This window comes from Phyllostomus hastatus, unplaced genomic scaffold (genome assembly GCF_019186645.2).
Source record: "Phyllostomus hastatus isolate PE091 unplaced genomic scaffold, TTU_PhHast_1.1 phas_scaffold_216, whole genome shotgun sequence".
Taxonomy (NCBI): Eukaryota; Metazoa; Chordata; class Mammalia; order Chiroptera; family Phyllostomidae; genus Phyllostomus; species Phyllostomus hastatus.
In genome coordinates, this window is record NW_025334018.1 from 14,954,849 (window position 1) to 14,973,796 (window position 18,948).

Here is an 18,948-nt window from a genome sequence, read left to right on the forward strand (position 1 = left end):
AATGATTTTATATTATAACATTATATTTATGATTAATGAATATAAACCAAATGTTATAATTATAAATTGTATTATATTTTTATATTATATAATTATATATTATATACTATTTTCTAAATTATATTAAATATACAATATATTATAAGTTGATATAATATATTGTATATTAATATTAAATATATGATTAATATGAATATGTTAGCTGTGTTTAATTTAATATATATTTATGATATTTATGATATTTGGTATATTATAACTATAAAATATTATATGTAATATGTTGTATATTTTTCAGTGCCCTCCCCAGATATTTTTATTAGTAGTAAATAAGAAGAACAAGAAGTACTTACTGAGCATTCGTGTGCTAGGTGATTTACATGTTATTACGCTGCCATAACAAAGTAGCACAGACTCAGAGGTAGCTTAGACAACTGAAATTTATTTTTCCCACAGTTCTGGAGGCTGGGAGTCCAAGATCAAGGTGTCAGCAGGTCTGGTGTCTCCTGCGACCTCTCCCTCCTCAGCTTGCAGATGGGGCTGTCTTTTTGCTGTGTCCTCACGTGACCCTTCATCCATGTGTGCAGGTGTCTGCTCTCTCTCTCTCTGGGTCTGAATTTCCCCTTCTGGTAAATTGATCGGATTAGGGCCCATCCTAATGGCTTCGTCTTAACTTAATTACCTCCCCCCTCTCCCTTGTAAGACCACCCAAGTCCCGGCACTAGAATGTTAATGGCAAACAGCACCGGATGTTAGACCGTGGTTCTTGAGCTCTGGCTAAGAAAACATTCAGAGCCCAGACTCAAGTACAAGCAAAGGTTTATTGAGAAAGGCACAGACGTCGACGTGAGCTGTGGAAGAAGCGAGCCGGCTGGGCCGTGTGGGCTCAGGAAACAGGTTACAGAGGCAGGTTACCGAGGGCCCTCGGTGCTCAGGAGAAAGAAAGGCAGAGAAGACGCTCCCGGGGGAAGGAGAGGGGAGGAGGCGCGGGCGTGCTCCAGAGAGAGAGAGAGAGAGGCAGGCAAGCACACCTTTGTCACCTCTTTAAAGATCTGATCTCCAAATATGGGGGTAAGGATCTCAACGTATGTATTTTGGAGGGACACCAGTCAGCCCAATGCAACTACAAAGTAACTAATTATTATTACCCCCATTTTACAGATGAAGAAACAGGGACTTTCAAAAGTTGATTAACTTGATTGACATACCACCAGTAATGACAGAGTCAGAACTGAATTATTTTTACTCATTAGTTTGTTTACTCATTTATTCAGTATGTAATTATTGGATATCTACCCTGTGTTATACTCTGTAGTATGTGATAGGGCTACAGAAATCATGGTTCCTACTCTTATGAACCTCATTTTTAAAAAAAGATTTTATTTATTTACTTTTTGGGAGAGGGAAGGGAGAGAGAAAGAGAGGGAGAGAAACATCACGGTTGCCTCCCGTGCATCCCCCACTGGGGACCTGGCCCACAACCCAGGCTTGTGCCCTGACTGGGAATCGAACCGTCAACCTTCTGGTTCACAGGCTGGTGCTCAATCCACTGAGCCACACCAGCCAGGGCTGAACTGTTCTTGATACATTATTATTAACTAAATTTTTGAATTTAACTTTTTATTCTGGAGTCTATATTCTTATCCTGTTTCCTTCTATAGAGATTCATTTTTGTGTAGCCTTACACCATTATTAATGACCAAATTCAAGAGAACAGTAGAGAAAATTTTCAAACAAAACCAGGGTCTGAATCTTGCCTCATAAACACCTACACGGGACCGTCTCTGGTCCAGGCCAGTCCTGGTCATCACCCAGGTGACCAACTCGTGCCAGTTTGCCTGGGACTTGGGCGTTCAGGTTTTAGCCCTGAAAGTACCGTGTCCCAGAAACTCCTTCAGCGCCAAGCAAACCACCGAAGTTGGCCACCCCACTCTTTCCGGACTAGTGCAGCCATCACGTACAACCAGAGCCCAATCAGAATCGAGACGGACTGATGGGCAGCACGACGTCAGTTCCACACAGGCCCTTCTCTGCTGCTGAACTAGAAACAGCTTGGGTGTGAAAACCCCACATATTTGGTGTTAGGAGACATGGCAAAAAGCATCACTCATAAATGGACAAACTAAGTACCAAGCAGCAGACCCCAAAATAATAGCCACTCAGAGTGTACAACTAATTGGGTTTCAGGGGCACATGAAAAAGTGCATAATTTAAAGCCATTTTGTTAAGTACCCAACAAGTGAACTGCTGTACCTCATTTGGCCTTGATTTGACCTTGAAGTTCCTTTCAACTTCAGTGTAGTTTCAATTCAGGTATGTTCCAAGGTGCTCAGGCTGTAGGGTGAGAAAGAGCGAGAGGCGAACAGGCGGCCTCAGCCCGTGGTTTCGGAGCCCGTTTCTGGGCAGGCCTGCCACGCCGACCGACCTTAGTGCCGGCACGGGGCGAAGGGATGGGTGCCGGCCACTGTCTGCCAGTGGGGCACTGGCGTCCGCGCCAACGTGAAGCCTGGGTCGGCAAGCGTTTGCGTGCCCTCTGGGAAGCCAGGAAGCTTCCCCATGCCACACGCGCAGGACACAGCCCTCCCCACCGTCCTCCCTGACATTTTATGTTTTGATTTCTTTTTTCCAACCACAGACGCTCCTTGTCTAAGTAGGAAAAGATTTTTTTAACACTCCTTATTCATCAGAACCTTCCAGGGAACCCCCTGAATTTTCATACCCTGCAAATATATCCGTGGCTTCAAAAATTCCAAAAAGTGGGGGAATCTTGAGACTTTAGAAGAGGCAGTACAGTCCCCCGAGCACCCAAGGGTGGTTGAAGGATCCAGGGAGGCCTCCTGGCCACAGGTACCGCCCCATCTTAGCCAACGATTCCTGCGTGTGGGACCCGGTGATATTTCACACTTCTGAGGCCCACGAACATGAACCCCAGACAGACAATGGCTTAGATTCCTAGAATCACTCAGCAACACGGGAGCTTGGTGATAATTTAGCCCATTCCCCTTGTTTTAGATCAGATTCAATAAAATTAAAAATTCCGTTCTTCAGTCATACTAGCCACGCTGCAAGGGCTTGCTAACCCCGTGAGGCTAGTGGCGCTACTGTGCCCACCCATCAGGCAGCACAGGTTTACGAGTCACTTCCTCCGATGTCCCCCGTCTGTGTCACAGCACTTACCACACTGTGCTATCGTGGCCTGCTTCCTCGTCTCCGCTTTCCATGAGACTATAAACTTGACAGTTAGGACTTTGTCTTCTTCTTCTTTGTGTTTCCAGCACCCAGCAATCCAGGCCTAAAATAGCCCCTCAGTTCCTCTGTCCCCGACCGGCTCTGGGACCTCGTCTCCTGCCTGCCTCCCTCTGCTCTCTCTGCCACAGCCACGCTGGCCTCCTGCCCTTCCTTGAACGCCTTTGCACGGCCTTCTCTGCGCCTGGGAAGCCCTTCCCCTGCTGGACCAGGCCACCTTGCGTGTCCCCTCCCTGCGTTTGAATACCTCATTAAAGCTGCCTTCCCTGGCCGACCTTTGAAAAACAGGCTCCGTTCTGCCATTCATTTTCTAGCCCCTTTATGTTTCATCCTGGTGCCCCTCACCACCTGGCATGCTGCTTACTGACTTCATCTGACTCTGCCTCCTAGAATGCAGGGTTCGTGAGGGGAGGTGCTTTTCTGTATCGCTCCATACTGCATTTCCAGAAACTAGAACAGTCCCTGACGTGTCGTAGGGGCTTGGTAAGTATTCGTAGGCTGCCAGGAGGTTGGGCTATCTATGAAGAGGAGCTTGGGGAGAGGGAAGGGGTAACAAACTGTCCACCGCGGAGTTCCAGAAATTTCAATATTTCTCCCTGTTGAGATTTCCAACAGTCCAGCCCTGGCTGGCGTAGCTCAGTGGATTGAGTGTGGGCTGTGAACCAAAGTGTCGCAGGTTCGATTCACAGCCAGGGCACATGCATGGGTTGCAGGCCACGGCCCCCAGCAACTGCACACTGATGTTTCTCTCTCTTTCTCTCTCTCTCTATCTCTATCTCCCTTCCTTCCCTCTCTAAAAATAAATAAATAAAAATCTTAAAAAGAAATAGTCCAACGGCTTAGAAAGTCACCCAACAACGAGATTTATTATTATTTTTTTCAATTCGCACATGAGGGTATATCCATTGAGTAGGGTGGGGGGGTGGAGAGAGAGAGGGAAGAGAGAGAGAGAGAGAGATGTGAAAGAAACATTGATCGGTTGTCTCCCAAACCTGCCCCGACAGGGGACCAAGCATGCGATCTAGGCATGTGCCTTGACCAGGAATCAAAGTCACAACCTTTTGGTTTATAGGACAAAGCTGCAACTGGCCAGGGCCCAACACCCAGCTTTTCCTTGATTTATGGTGCAAACGTTGTTGCAAGAAAGAAGGATGATCGTGAGTTTAGGCGGCCAAGGCCTCACGAGCACACCCAGCTGCCTGCCCCTGCACCGAAGGGCAGAGGGGTTGGCTGGGTGGAATGTGACCCTCGCAAGCTTCCATGGCAGTTGGTAAAGGAGACCAGCAGTTGGGCTGATGGAAGGGACCCCAGCAGGACACAAGGACCAGGAGGTGGCCAGGTAGGAAAACTTCTAGGAAAAGCAGTCAGGCTGGCTCTTGGGCGGCCTGAGTCCCGGGTGGCGGTGAGGCGTAGCACCAAACGTCGGTGCCGGAGGCCACCCTCTGGCTCTGAGTCTGCATACTGATCGCTTTGGAACGTGACTCGCGGGGGCAAGCCACTCAATCAGTGCTCTGTCCTCTCTGGGAAAATGAGATAATTTGTAATTCGCAGGATTGTTGTGAAGATGACATAACATGATAAACGGGAAAGTGCTCTGTAAACTGTAAAGTGTTTGAGAAATACGCGTTATTAGCGCTCGAGGCCTTTTCCTTTGCGTCCTCTCCTCTGCCACCCTGCACGTTCAGTCCTTGGGTTTATCGATTATACACAACTCCAGGCTCTTGTAAACGTTTATTTTGTTATAAAGCTCAGATCCTTCCCTCGTGCATGTCCCATAGGGCTCAGAAAAACAAATCTCAGTCTGGCCTTGGAGAACCACCATCATTTGTGACTTAAGGAGCCACATTTTGGCATTTTAACGAATGCTGTTTTCCATTGATTTTGTGTTTGAATGTCTTATCTCCCCAGATAGGCTATAAACTGCTTGTTGTTCAGAGCGCAGACTTCAGATCTTGGCTTTGCTACTTGCCTGCTAGGTAGGTTGCTCAGTCTTTTTAAGCATTAGTCTTACCCACAATATTGACACCCCAATGATAACTCTTGTAAAGTGTTGTGAGGATTGAAAGAGAGAATGCATCCCGTGCTCTTGAGTCCGTGCTGAGTCCATAGCAAGAGGCCGATCACTGGCACTTTCTGAACGATGCAGGCCAACGCAAGACCAGGCGCAGCTGTGCTAGTATTCTGGGTTTTCCCAAAATACCCGAGAACCGGTAGTAAAGCCAAGAAAGCAAATGGCAATTCCAGGAAGTAAAGCAAATAAAGCCAATAGGAATTCAAGGCCAGTTTTGACTTGAATCTCCCAGTCTGGCAGTAAGAACTACAAGGGTCATAGCTTTCTGACCCAGGCAGAGACTTAAATAATGATATAAAAGCAATTCATTTTCTCGGTTCGACAACTGATAAATCTCACTTGATATATCACTGTGGGTTTGGATAGAGGAAGGGGTATGGGCCTATTAGTCTGAGATGGTGACGGGGTGGTTATGGGATATCGGTGTGGGGCACAATAACACATATTTTCAAAGGTATTTTCCAGTTTCAAATCATTTACCTCATTTTCAGACCATGTATCTTGATTTGGGTTCAGAAAATTTGACGGGCATAAGTGTAGATACGTCATTGTTCATCACCCAACATGATTAGCGTGTTTACCTACTTGGCTATTTGTTTAATTTATTCACACAATAGTTTTTTAATGAATAGCCATGAGGATGGAGAGAAAATGTATCAATTTCAGACATATTTCTGCTAGAATTGACCCAACTCAGGCACTCATGAACTTATGGGTACACACACACACACGAGAAAAAGATTTCCTAACAGAAACTTGATAAATGAGGAGAAATCGCAAAAATTTCAAAAACAGTTGGGAGCAATGGGAGAGTAATGGTCTGTGACCGAATAAAACTGGTCATTCACTCTGGCTTCAGCCTGACCATGTGACCTATACACTCCCCCCCCCCCCGCCGCCCTCTCTCTTCCCCAATGTACATACACTCTGTTTTTCTGCCAGGTAGGAAATCAATACTAGCCACCAGGTGGTCACCAGATTGTCCACCTGAAATTAACAACTGGGCCAGGGAGAAGCTCTGAAGATGCAAAGTCCAGACGCTCCTTTGGGATGCAGTCCCCTCAAGTCAGTGGCTCGCAAGGCCGGGCATTCACTGGACACTGGACACAGTCTAGTGCAGGGTGGGCATTCAGAGGGTGACGGCAGTCTTGGATGGACTGCAGCCGGAGACCCAGTGCAGTTTTTTCACATGAGGAATAAAGAGCCGGAGCCAATGAGGAGATAGGTCCTGGGGCAGGAGGGAGAGGGTTGGCAAGGGTTTGGGAAAATGGAGAGAAGTTGGCTAGATTCCTCTTTCTTGGCTTCCAAAGCAATCGACAAGTATGTATCATGGACCATGTGCCTGTGACCCAGGTCATCTTTCTTAATCATCTGCCTACTCCACTTATTCATTGTCCCAAGTATTTCTTAAGAGCCTACCAAGTATCAGCAAGTGCCCTGGGACCTGGGAATATAACAACAGTAATTGAAATCAGGGCCACCTACCCTGCCCCCACTCTCTCCATTGGCCCAGCTGTCAGGAGAGTGTGAAGTAGAGGGGGGGTGGGCTTGAGTGGGAGTGGGGGTGTCCTCTTCGTGATTTCATGTGTTTAAGTGTATTGAGAGAATGCCAGGCAATTTTGATAGCTTTACCCACCAAACCATAATCTCTGAATTATCGGCGCCTAGACTTTTATACCCTAGCACACAGGAAGTGCTCAGTAAAAGGACGTCAAATCAAAACCTGACTGCTCTGTGAGGCAATTTTGATTTCAGTGCTTTATGTGCCAAGAATCTTAGATCCTGAAGGGAGGGGCAGGACACCCGACAAGTATGTTGTAGCATGCAGACATCCCACTGGCGAGAGCTGTGGAAATAGAGGGCACACCTGAGAGCAGATTTAGTAACTCGTGCTGTAACGTGGGCTTTGGTTTCACAGCATCAAGTGACCCAGCCCTCAGACTTGAAGCCACCTTGACGCTAGACCCATTTCAGGGTCTTTAGCTCATTGAGAGAAGGAACGTTTTAAATCAAGCTGCCATTGCATTTCTCCAAGACTACGAAGGCAGCGCTTGTAAATGGAATGTGGATGGTTTAAATATTAATAACACTCATTTTATATTTGAATAATGCTTTTAATTTTCCAAAACATTGTTTATGTAACTGGATTCCATTTGATTGCATCACATTATTGATAGAACAGATAGGATGATTTCCTTTCCAGGGAAGGAAAGGGAGGCAGAGTAGGAATAAATAATTTACTTAAAGGCTTACAGGTGGTTACTGGGCCAGCAGGGACTAGAACGCAAATCTCCTGGTGACCGGTGCTGTGCTTATTTCCACATTTGGTTCTGGAGGGTCTAAGTTCCATAAGGACAAGGACTGTTTAGATCGATGCTCTATTTTCAATGCCCGGATGGTGGGTTCTCAATAAATATTAGCTTAATTAATGAATAAATTATTTCCTGCCTTCTAATTCTTTGGATTTGTTTTAATTTGCTATGTTCCTAACTTTTTAAGTTAGTTGATTAACTCATTGATTGTTTGCCTTTTTTCTTGCTAATAAAGAAAATCAAAACTGTACATTACCTTTTAAATACTGATCTAGTCTGATCCCACAAATTTTGATATGAATTTTTATCATTTTTCTTTATCATTCAAGCCTGTAAATTTTCCTTATTTCTAACATGATCTTTGGTGTATTTTTTTAAAGCATTTCATATAATAGGGGCGTGGTGATGATGAACTCCTTTAACTTGACATTATCTGGGAAGCACTTTATCTGCCCTCCCACTCTAAATTATTGCTTTGCTGGAGAGAGTAATCTAGATTGTAGGTCCTTGCTTTCCATCACTTTGAATACTTCTTATCAGTCCCTTCTAGCCTAAAAGTTTCTTTTGAGAAATCAGCTGACAGTGGACTGCGAACCAAAGGGTCTCCGGTTCAATTCCCAGTCAGGGCACATGCCTGGGTTCTGAGCCAGGTCCCCAGTTGGGGCCATGTGTGAGGCAACCACACATTGATGTTTCTCTCCTTCTCTTTCTCCCTCCCCTCCCCTCTCTCTAAAAATAAATAAATAAGATCTTTAAAAAAAAGAAGAAATCAGCTGACAGTCTTATGGGAACTCCTTTGTAGGTAACTCTCTGCTTTTCTCTTGCTGCTTTTAAGATTCTCTCCTTATCTTTAACCTTTGGCATTTTAATTATATTGTGTCTTGGTGTGGGCCTCCTTGTGTCCACCTTGTTTGGGACTTTCTGTGATTCTTGGACTTGTGTGTCTATTTCCCTCACCAAATTAGGGAAGTTTTCTTTCAGTTTTTTCAATTAAGTTTTCAATTTCTTGCTCTTCCTCTTCTCCTTCTGGCACCCTTTTGACTCGGATGTTGGTGTGTTTAAAGATGTCCCAGAGGTCCCTAAACCTTTCCTCATTTTCTTGAATTCTTTTTTTCTTCCTGCTGTTCCGACTGAATGCTTTTTCCTTCCTTGTGTTCCAAATCGTTGTTGATTCCCTGTAGATTTTTCTTTATTTCACTAAATGCAATCTTCATTTCTGTTTGGGTCTTTTTTATGCTTTTGAAGTTCTGAAGGAGTTCCTGGAGCATCCTGATAACCAGTGTTTTGAACTGTGTATCTGATAGGTTGCTTATCTCCACTTTATTTAGTTCTTTTTCTGGAGTTTTGTTCTTTTCTTTCATTTGGGCCATATTACTTTGTCTCCTCATTTTGGCAGCCTCCCTTTGTTTGTGTATATTAGATGGAGCTGCTTTGACTCCCTGTCTTAGTAGTGTGACCTATTGCAGAAGAGCATACCTGTTAAGTTGCATGGGGTGGAGTCTTAGGTAAATTGCTAAGGTGGGGCAACCCATGTCACAGTTCTATTGCTCTATGTGTGGGAATGCTCAGAGAGGGGACTGGCCACTGGCCTCTGGAGTTTTGCCAGGGAAGAAGCTGTCTCCCAGAACTAGCCCTGTTACCAGTCACTTCACTTTGTTCCCGTATGCCCTTTCAGCTGTTTCCCTGGTGCCAAATCCCAGAAGGGGGTGCATCTGCATGAGTCTTAAATCTGTTGCAGTCCCTTTAAGAGGAGTCTCTTGAGAATCCCGCAGTTTCTTCTGCCACCCCAACCCCCACTGGTTTTTACAGCCACAAGTTATGAGGACTTATCTTCCTGGTGCTGGAACCCAGGGCTGGGTGGTTTGGGACTGGGATCCTTTGCTCCCAAGGTATGCCTCCTGATTCTTATCCACCACATGTGGATGTGGGACTGCTCGTTCCTGTCCCCACACTTTTCTGCACCACTCCGTGTCTCCACCCTCCTACCTGTCTGGATGAATGTGACTTCTTTAAATCCTTGGTTGTTGGACTTCCACACAGCTTAATTTTCTGACAATTCTGGGTGATATTTCTTTTGTAGTCTAGTGCACTCTTTGCTATAGTTGTGCATGGAGGTGAGGAGTGTTTGCCTATGCCTCCATCTTGACCAGAAGGAGGTAGAATTTTCTTTATTTTTTCTCTTATTTCTGTAAGGCTTTTTAATGAAGGTATCCATTTAGGCAGAATTATTTTCCATGTCAGTCTTTGGATGGCACTGTACTTCTGTCTTCTGGCTTCCATTGTGATGTGGAGGAACAGTTGTCAGTCTAAATATCATCCCTCTTCAGGCAATATCTTTCTGCTTTGACTAGCCTTAGTATTTTCTTTGATAATTTGTGGTTTTATTCCAATGTATCTAGTTAAGTTTTCTTTTTCTAAGGATTCATTGGGATTCCTTAAGTTGAACATCTGTGTCTTCTATCAGATCTGGAAAAATGATCAACCATAGTCATCTTTTCAAGTTTAAAAAAATTGTGGTAGAAAAAACATATCAGCCATTTTAACCATATTTGTACAATTCAGCGACATTAAGTACATCTACATTATTGTGCAATCATCATTATCATCTGTCTCCAGAACATTTATCTTTCAACACTGAAATTTTGTACCCATGAAACACTAAGTCTCTCCTCTCCCAGTCCTTAGCAACCGCCATATTGTCTCTGTAAATTAGACTATATACTTATTTAATATCCTGTGACATCAATACCTATATTTAAAGTCTCGGCAGGTGATTTTCCCCCTAATGTTGTTCTGCTGTCTCACTCAGGGGAGTGTGTGTCCTCACATATTGTGTGATTTTTCATTGTGAGCTAATACTCTTTAGAACTCTGTGGGAATTCTTAGAGGCCTGAGTGGAGAGAATTTGTTTGCTTTTGCCAGAGGCTTGGGTGCTACTAACCTGGGACCACTGGGACCACATTGACTAAATTTGTGATTCAGGTTTGTTTTGAACATGAATGCATTCTGAATTCAGGCCCCAAACTTACTAAAAATCTCACATGTAGTGAAAAATTCACAAAGGAGACTCTTGGACCATGTACCAATGCCATGACTAATGTATGAATTGAGTTTCACTGCAGTCCTTTGACAGGTACCTGTGCCTCTTTTAACCATTCACTGAGTGCATAATTCTTGGCAACTCCCCAATAAATGTTCGGGCTTCTTATCTGACTCTTCAACCTCTGTGAACTTGAGACTTCCTGTGCTGCCTCCAAGTGGCCAGTGAAACAAATGCTCTAGATCACTGTGGACCAGCTAATGCTCTGGCGTGGCCCCCAGGGTTAGCTTTCACCCTCCTCCTTAGGTCTGTGCTGCAGTTCCATCCATAACTTTCAAATATTTTCTTTATCATTCAGCCAAATGGAAGGTGTTGGTTAGGTTTTACCTGGTGGTTTTCAGTGGTTTAGAGCAGCAAGGTTTTCAGAAATGAAACCCTCTGGAATACTACACACCCCTGTGGGTTCTCACCGCTCTGAAGTTCGTGCAGCTTCCAACGAGATCTTTGGTGTGTTTCTTTTTTTTTGTATTATTTTAATTCTCATGAGTCTGTGAGATAGGCATTATCATTATCATTGTTCCCATTTTAAAGATGAAGAAATGGAGGCATAGAAAAGTTAAGGAACATGCCCCAGGTCACACAGCCAGTAAGTGGTAGGTATTTGAATCTGGGAGCTCTGACTGCGGTGCACACACTCTGAACCACTCCAATCAATCATCTTCAGTTTTGGCTTGGTGCCCAGCATGCTTCCTTCCTGCCTGCAGTCAGAAAGAGGAGGCAATGCATACCCGCATGAACCCATCAGAAAACAAAGAGAATACTATGAACGGTTGTAGACCAACAAACTAGGCAATGTAGATGACATGAACAAACTTAAAGAAACAAACCGATTCAAGAATAAAAAGAAAATCTGAATTGACATATACAAAGTAAAGAGATTAAGTCAGTAATAAAAAAAAAAACTTCCAACAAAGAAAAAACCAGGACCAGATAGCTTCACTGGTGAATTCTGCCTAATGCTCAGAGAAGTTAACACCAACCCTGTACCAACACTTCAAAAAAAAAAAAATAAAAATAAATAAATAAATAGATAGATAGCAGTGAACACTTCCTAACTTCTAGGAGGATGTCAAAACCAGACAAAGACATCAGAATAAAACTACAGATCAAATTCTTTGAGACTATATATGCAAAAACCCTCAATAAAATACTAGTAAACTTAATCCAGCAGCATATAAAAAAGATTATACATCATGGCCCAGTGGGACATGTCCCATAAGTGAAAGACTGGATAATGTCTCATGTGGTATACAATGTAATATAACTTATTTATAGAATAAAGGGGAAACACATGATTACCTTAATGGACACAGAAAAAGCATTTGATAAAATCCAATACACTTTCATAATAAAGGCATCTAACTAAACCAGAAATAAAAGGGAAATTCCTCCATCTGATAAAAGGGACCTATGAAAAACCCATAGCTAACATCATACCTAATGATGAAAGGCTGAAATCTTCCCCCTTAAATCAGGAATAAGACAGAATCAGGAACAAGACAAAAATGACCATTTTCACTGCTTTTACTTGGCATTTGATTGGAAATTCTAGCCAGGGTAATAAGGCAAGAAAAGAACTAAAATCATCCAGTTTGGAAAGAAAGAAGTAAAACTATCTCTTCCACAGATGGTGAATTTAAATACAGAAAACCCTACAGAATACACACACACACACACACACACACACAAAATAATAGAAAATAATAAGTGTTGGTGAGAATGTGGAGAAACCAGATCCCTCGTGCACTGCTGGCAGGAATGTAAAATAGTGTAGCTGCTGTGGAAAATGATGTAATGGTTCTTCAAAAAATGAAAAATAGAATTACTATATGATCCAGCAATTGCATGTCTGGGTGTACACCCCAAAGAAATGAAAGCAAGGACTTGCCCTGGCTGGCTAGCTTAGTTGGCTTGTGCATCATCCCAATATACCAAGGTTTCTCTCTCTCCCCCTCCTGCCCTCCCTTCCTTTCTCTCTCTCTCAAATCAATTTTTAAAAAGTAGTGATTCAAACAGATGTTTGTACATTCATGCATATTCATAGCATTATTCAAAATAGCCCCAAGGTGGAAGCAGAGCAAGTGGCCATCAATAGATGGATGCGTGAATAAGATGTGGTTTGTACATGCAATGGAATGCTTTTCAGCCTTAAAAAGGGAAGAGATTCTGAACTTCTGGCCAAGATGGAGGCGTAGGTAGACACACTGTGCCTCCTCACACAACCAAAAGAAAGACAACAACAAATTCAGAACAAAAAACAATGAGACCTGACAGAAAATCAAACTGTATGGAAGTCTGACAACCAAGGAGTTAAAGAAGAAACACTCACCCAGACCGGTAGGAGGGTGGAGACAAGCAGCTGGCTGGAGAGGACTCGAGGCGAGTCAGCGGCTGGTGTGCAGATAAACCGGGAGGAACAACTGGGGAGTGAGACACACCTGCAACCCAGGGTCCCAGCACGGGGAAATAAAGCGTCAAACATCTAATTGAAAACACCAGTGGGGATTGAGGCAGTGGCAGGGGAAACTCCCAGCCTCACAGGAGAGTCCATTGGAGAGACTCACAGGGTCCGAGAACGTACACAAACCCACCCACCAGGAATCAGCTCCGGAAGGGCCCACTTTGCTTGTGGGAAGTGGGGGAAGTGACTGAAATCTGGCACAGAGCGGAGCAAGCGGCACTATTCCCTCTCAGACCCTCCCCTACGTATGGCATCAGTGACATGGGTTGCCCCACTTGGTGAACACCTAAGTCTCTGCCCTTTACTATGTGTGTGTAACAGGTGTGCCGAGGTAAAAAAAAAAAAAGGCCCAAATAAAGAACAGATCAAAGCTCCAGAAAAAATAAGACTGAGTGACAAAGAGATAGCCAACCTTATTGGATGCACAGTTCAAAACACTGGTAATCAGGAAGTTCATAGAATTGGTTGAATATGGTTGCAAATTAGAGGGGGAAATAAAGGCTATGAAAAGTGAAATAAAGGCAAATGTACAGGAAACCAACAGTGACAGTGAAACCAGGACCCAAATCAACAATTTAGAGCAGAAGGAAGAAAGAAACATTCAACCAGAACAGAATGAAGAAACAAGAATTTTTAAAAAATGAGGAGAGGCTTAGGAACCTCCAGGACATCTTTAAATGTTCCAACATCCGAATCATAGAGGTGCCAGAAGGAGGAGAGGAAAAGCAAGAAATTGAAAACTTATTTGAAAAACTAATGGAGAACTTCCCCAATCTGGCAAAGGAAATAGACTTTCAGGAAGTCCAAGAAGCTCAGAGAGTCCCAAAGAAGTTGGACCCAGGGAGGAACACACCAAGGCACATTATAATTACATTACCCAAGATTAACGATAAGGAGAGAATCTTAAAAGCAGCAAGAGGAAAGGAGACAGTTACTTACAAAGGAGTGCCCATAAGACTGTCAGCTGATTTGTCAAAAGAAACCTTGTAGGCAAAAAGGGGCTGGAAAGAAGTATTCCAAGTCATGAACGGCAAGGACCTACATCCAAGATGACTCTATCCAGCAAAGCTATTGTTTAGAATGGAAGGGCAGATAAAGTGCTTCCCAGATAAGGTCAAGGTAAAGGAGTTCATCATCACCAGGCCCTTATTATATGAAATGTTAAAGGGACTTATCTAAGAAAAAGAAGATAAAAAATATGAACAGTAAAATGACAACAAACTCACAGCTGTTAACAACCAAACCTAAAAAACAAAAGCAAACTAAGCAAACAACTAGAACAGGAACAGAAACACAGAAATGGAGATCACATGGAGGGTTAGCAATAGGGGAGAGGGAGGAGGAGAGAGGGGGAAAGTTACAGAGAATAAGTAGCATAAATGGTAGAAAATAGGCAGGGGAGGGGGGGATTAAGAATGGTATAGGAAATGTACCGAAGAACTTATATGTATGACCCATGGACATGAACTAAAGGGGAAAATGCAGGTGGAAGGGGGTGTGCAGGGCAGAGGGGAATGGGGGGGGGGAATGGAACAACTATAATAGCATAATCAATAAAATCTATTTTTTTCAAAGGAAAGATTCTGAGTCATGCTACAAGATGTGTGAACCTTGAGGACAATAAGTTAAAGAAGCCAGTCACAAAGGGACAAGTGTCCTATGGTTCCACTTCGGTGAGGCACCTAGAGTAGCCAAGTTCAGGGACACAGAAAGAACATAGAATGGTGCAGGCCAGAGGCTGGGGGGAGGGGCAATGGGGAGTTATGGGTTAACAGACAGTGTCAGTTTTAGAAGATGAAGTGTGTTCTGGGGATGGATGATGGTGATGGTTATAGGACAGTGTGGAAAGCCAGCGTGGTATAGTTGTAGGATGGAATATTACTTAGCCGTAAAAAATGCTACAGCATGAGTGAACCTTGAAAACATTGTGCTAAGTGAAGGAATTCAGACACACAAGGTCACGTATTTTATTGTTCCTTAATGGAAATGTCTGGAATACTCAAATCCCTAGGGACAGAGTATAGATTAGTGGTTGCTAGTGGATGGGGGTGGAGGGATTTGAAAGCCCCCGCTACCTGCTTTCTTTTCGGCCAGCTGGGAATGTTCTGGAATGAGATAATGCTGGTGGTCACACAACATTGGGAATGTACTAGACATTGTACACTTCAAAACTGGTAAAATGGTATATTTGATGTTATTCGGGATTGACCTCAATTTCAAAAAGAGAAATGAATTAAAAATAAGTGAATCCCCTTCCGGGTTCAAGTCTGCATAATTAAGAGGATAAGTTCACCCACAGGAAGAGAAGCTTGATATTTGAGGACAAATGGAAAATCTGACTTCAAACATGTTGCCTTCTAACGGAAGGCGCTGCATTTGGTTGGAAATTGCGAGCCGCGCAGCAAGTCCAGGTTCAGGGCTGTAAATAAGCCCTGGGAGCCTTCCGCGTGGGGCGGAGCAGGGACTGGAGACCCAAGCGCCCCCTCGGGGGACCGGCCTCTCTCTGCAGGTCAAGCGCCCAGCCCTCTCTCTGGGAAGACCCAATACTTGGAAATCAGCAACACCCCACCCCCTTCAAAAATAGCGCACTCTGGGCGACAAGAGGAATGACGGCATAGGAATAGGCATAATGCTGTTTTTCGTTGGAAGCTTTCCAATCTGCACGAGTTTCTCCTCTGCTCCTTCTCAAGGTAGGGCCCAGTCTTTCAAGGAGAGAAATCCACGTTTCATTTCCTCAGAGCACAAGGCACGAAGACAGGAGTGTGCTAACATTTTGGTGACCTCTCCCCGCCGGGAGTGTGGAGCAGAAGGATGATGCTATCCAGTCGTGTTTCCGAGAGACCGTTCTGGCTGCTGCGCGCGGAGTGGACGGGAGAGGCGTCCAGGGAGACCGGGCCGTATCGTTTTTCGCTTTTGGTAGTGAATCTTCTTGGAAGTGAAATTCTTCAGTTTTCCTTTCAAAATCAAGTTCTTGGGATGTAAAAGTGAAATTCATAGACACAGACAGACAATGGTGTGGTGGTTGCCAGAGGGAAGGGGGTTGGCAGGGGGTTGTGGGGGACAGCAAAGGGGGCCAAGTGTATGGTGACAGAAGAGGATCTGACTTTGGGTGTTGGGCACACGATGCCAAACACAGGCCACGTATCACAGAAATGTACACCTATGTGGCCCTATGAACCTATGTGATCCTGTGAACCAGTGTCGCTCCGATACATTTAAGAAGTCAAGTTCAACTCTGATTTTAAGGTTAAATATATATTATTATTGAATATTATATTATATTGATGTATATTTCTATATATGTACCTGAGTTCACACAGAATTACTTCAGTTTCCTTCCTTCCTTCCTTCCTTCCTTCCTTCCTTCCTTCCTTCCTTCCTTCCTTCCTTCCTCATCAGTAAAGATACCCATAAAAACTACGTTTTACAGTTGGGTTACCAAAGAACTCATACCTCTGCTCTGTGTGTGTGTGTGTGTGTGTGTGTGTGTGTGTGAGAGAGAGAGAGAGAGAGAGAGAGAGAAACAGAAAGAATTTCTGTAGAGATGTTCTAGATATTTCAACCAAGTGGGAGACTCTACATATACACTTATGACTTCAGTTTCCCATCACATTCCAAAGTAGGGTTTTTACGTTTCCTTTTATCAGGGGCAAACTGAATTTGTGAAACGGTAGACGCACAGCTGCCTAGCATTTCGGCAGGGCTGACTGCGGTTCTTCTAGAGCACACCCGGGAAGTCCCAAAGAGAAATAGACAGAAATCTACGAGTCGTGCTTGGGTAAGTTCTGACTGGGTGAGTCAGAACTGTCGTGCCCGCAGGTCTGCGCAGCTCATCTGTGTGAGCGCCGACAGAATTTCCTTAGAAAACTAGCAATCTAAAAGGATGCACTCAGAGCTGCTAGGAAACCCGGAAATTTTAAATTTAGCCTGCCATTATTTGTGGTCATGGAAAGAAATTGCTGACAAAACTGGAATTCAAGAACCGGTCTGGATGTGGACAAACGTGTCTGATATTGTAAGTTTGCACCTAAGAGAAATGCTTCTTTGACATTATAAGTCACAGCCCAAAGGACGTTTGTGTAGCTGTGGTGCAAGAGGTCTGCACTGCTTTAAATAAAATGTGTCTACCCCAGCCCTGGCTGGTGTGGCTCAGGAGCCTGAGCACCGGCCTGCGAAACGAAAGGTCGCCGGTTCGATTCCCGGTCAGGCCACATGCCTGGGTTGCAGGCCAGGTCCCCAGCTGGGGGTGTGCGAGAGGCAGCCGATCAATGTTTCTCTCAAATATCTGTGTTTCTCTCCTCTTTCACCCCTCTCTAAAAATAAACAAAATCTTCTAAAAATTGTCTACCCCTAGGTGACTTCCAAATCTTCACTCCTCTCTCCAAACTCTCTACCCCAAACTTTCTCCCTCAGTGCCCGGTACTTACTTCATCAAATAATGGGGCTCATCAGGCCGCTTCCGATCACTCCTGTCTCTCAGCCCTCGTCTGGCACAGCCCTCTCAGCCACGTGGACAGGAGCTGCGCAGCCACTTCTCCTTTATCTAACCTTTGTGCACTGTCCCCAAGTTCAACGGCTATTTAAAGAAGGGAATGCCAGCAGAGTGGCTGGGCTCCTGGTGGCAGAGGCCTCATCAACATTCACATCTCGCTTCTCCTCTCCATCTGTTTCTTTGGAAGGCAGTCGTCATTTTCCTGTCTATTTCAGGTCCCTCTTACCCAGTTTCTCACTCTCAACCTCCTTAAAACTTAACCAGTTTCACTGCCGGCACTCTCAGCTTCTTGAGACCCATGAAAGATGCTTGGTCCCTCTCCCCGGCTCAGCACTGAGTGCGGGATTCCTCCGGCTTCTGCCCATTGCTCTCCTCTTCCCTTCTCTTCTTCCCAGTTAGCTCCTCTATTCTCGTGACTGTAGGTACCATGTGCATGCCTGCTAAACATCTGCGCTTGGACATTCGTAGACTCTTCAAACTCGGCGTGTCCCCAGTTGCCGCCTCTACCGATTTATTCCCCCTTTCTCAGTTGGCCTGCAAATTACCTACTGATTTCAGCTGGGGATTCTTTTGTGCCCAGAGAACACTTCAGGTCCCCTACAGGGACCCCGAGCGCATCTCTGCGTTCTCCAGCACGCCTGCAAGTGACCCATCAATCCCAGTACAGCTCGTCCTGTCGCTAAAATACCCGACAGCCGCAAATACTTGCTCATTCGAAGCTTTCCCTTTCATGGAAGAAGATGGCAAGCTACGCCTCCTGGGCCAGATCTGGCTTGCTGTCCGTTTTTGTAAATAAAGTTTTATTAGAACACAGCCACACCCATTCACACACTTCTTGTCTTTGGCTGCTTTTGTGCTACAGTCACAGAGCTGAATAGTTGTGGCTCACAAAGTCTAACATGTTTACTCTCTGTCCCTTTTCAGAAAGGGCTTACAGGCATTTGACTACAGGTGGCAAGGTGTGATAATTTATGGGACTGTTTTGCCGTTGCCTGTCATGTCGTACTAGTGTCCCTCTACCACCGGAAACAGGGTGATTCATACCCTTAAATCTACTAAGATCAGAGAATGAATTCCAGATGAAAACACAGAACCTATTTACAGAACTCACCCTTTAGCTCCTCGACCCCCTGGAATCGTGCCCGGTGCCAAAGTCCCTGCCAGGCAGAGCTTGACAAGAAGCCAAACCACTAGAGACGTGGCCTTACACAACCGTGCCATGTGGCTCTGCGGTCGCTGGGGGCTGAGGGCTTCGTGCCTGATGCTGGA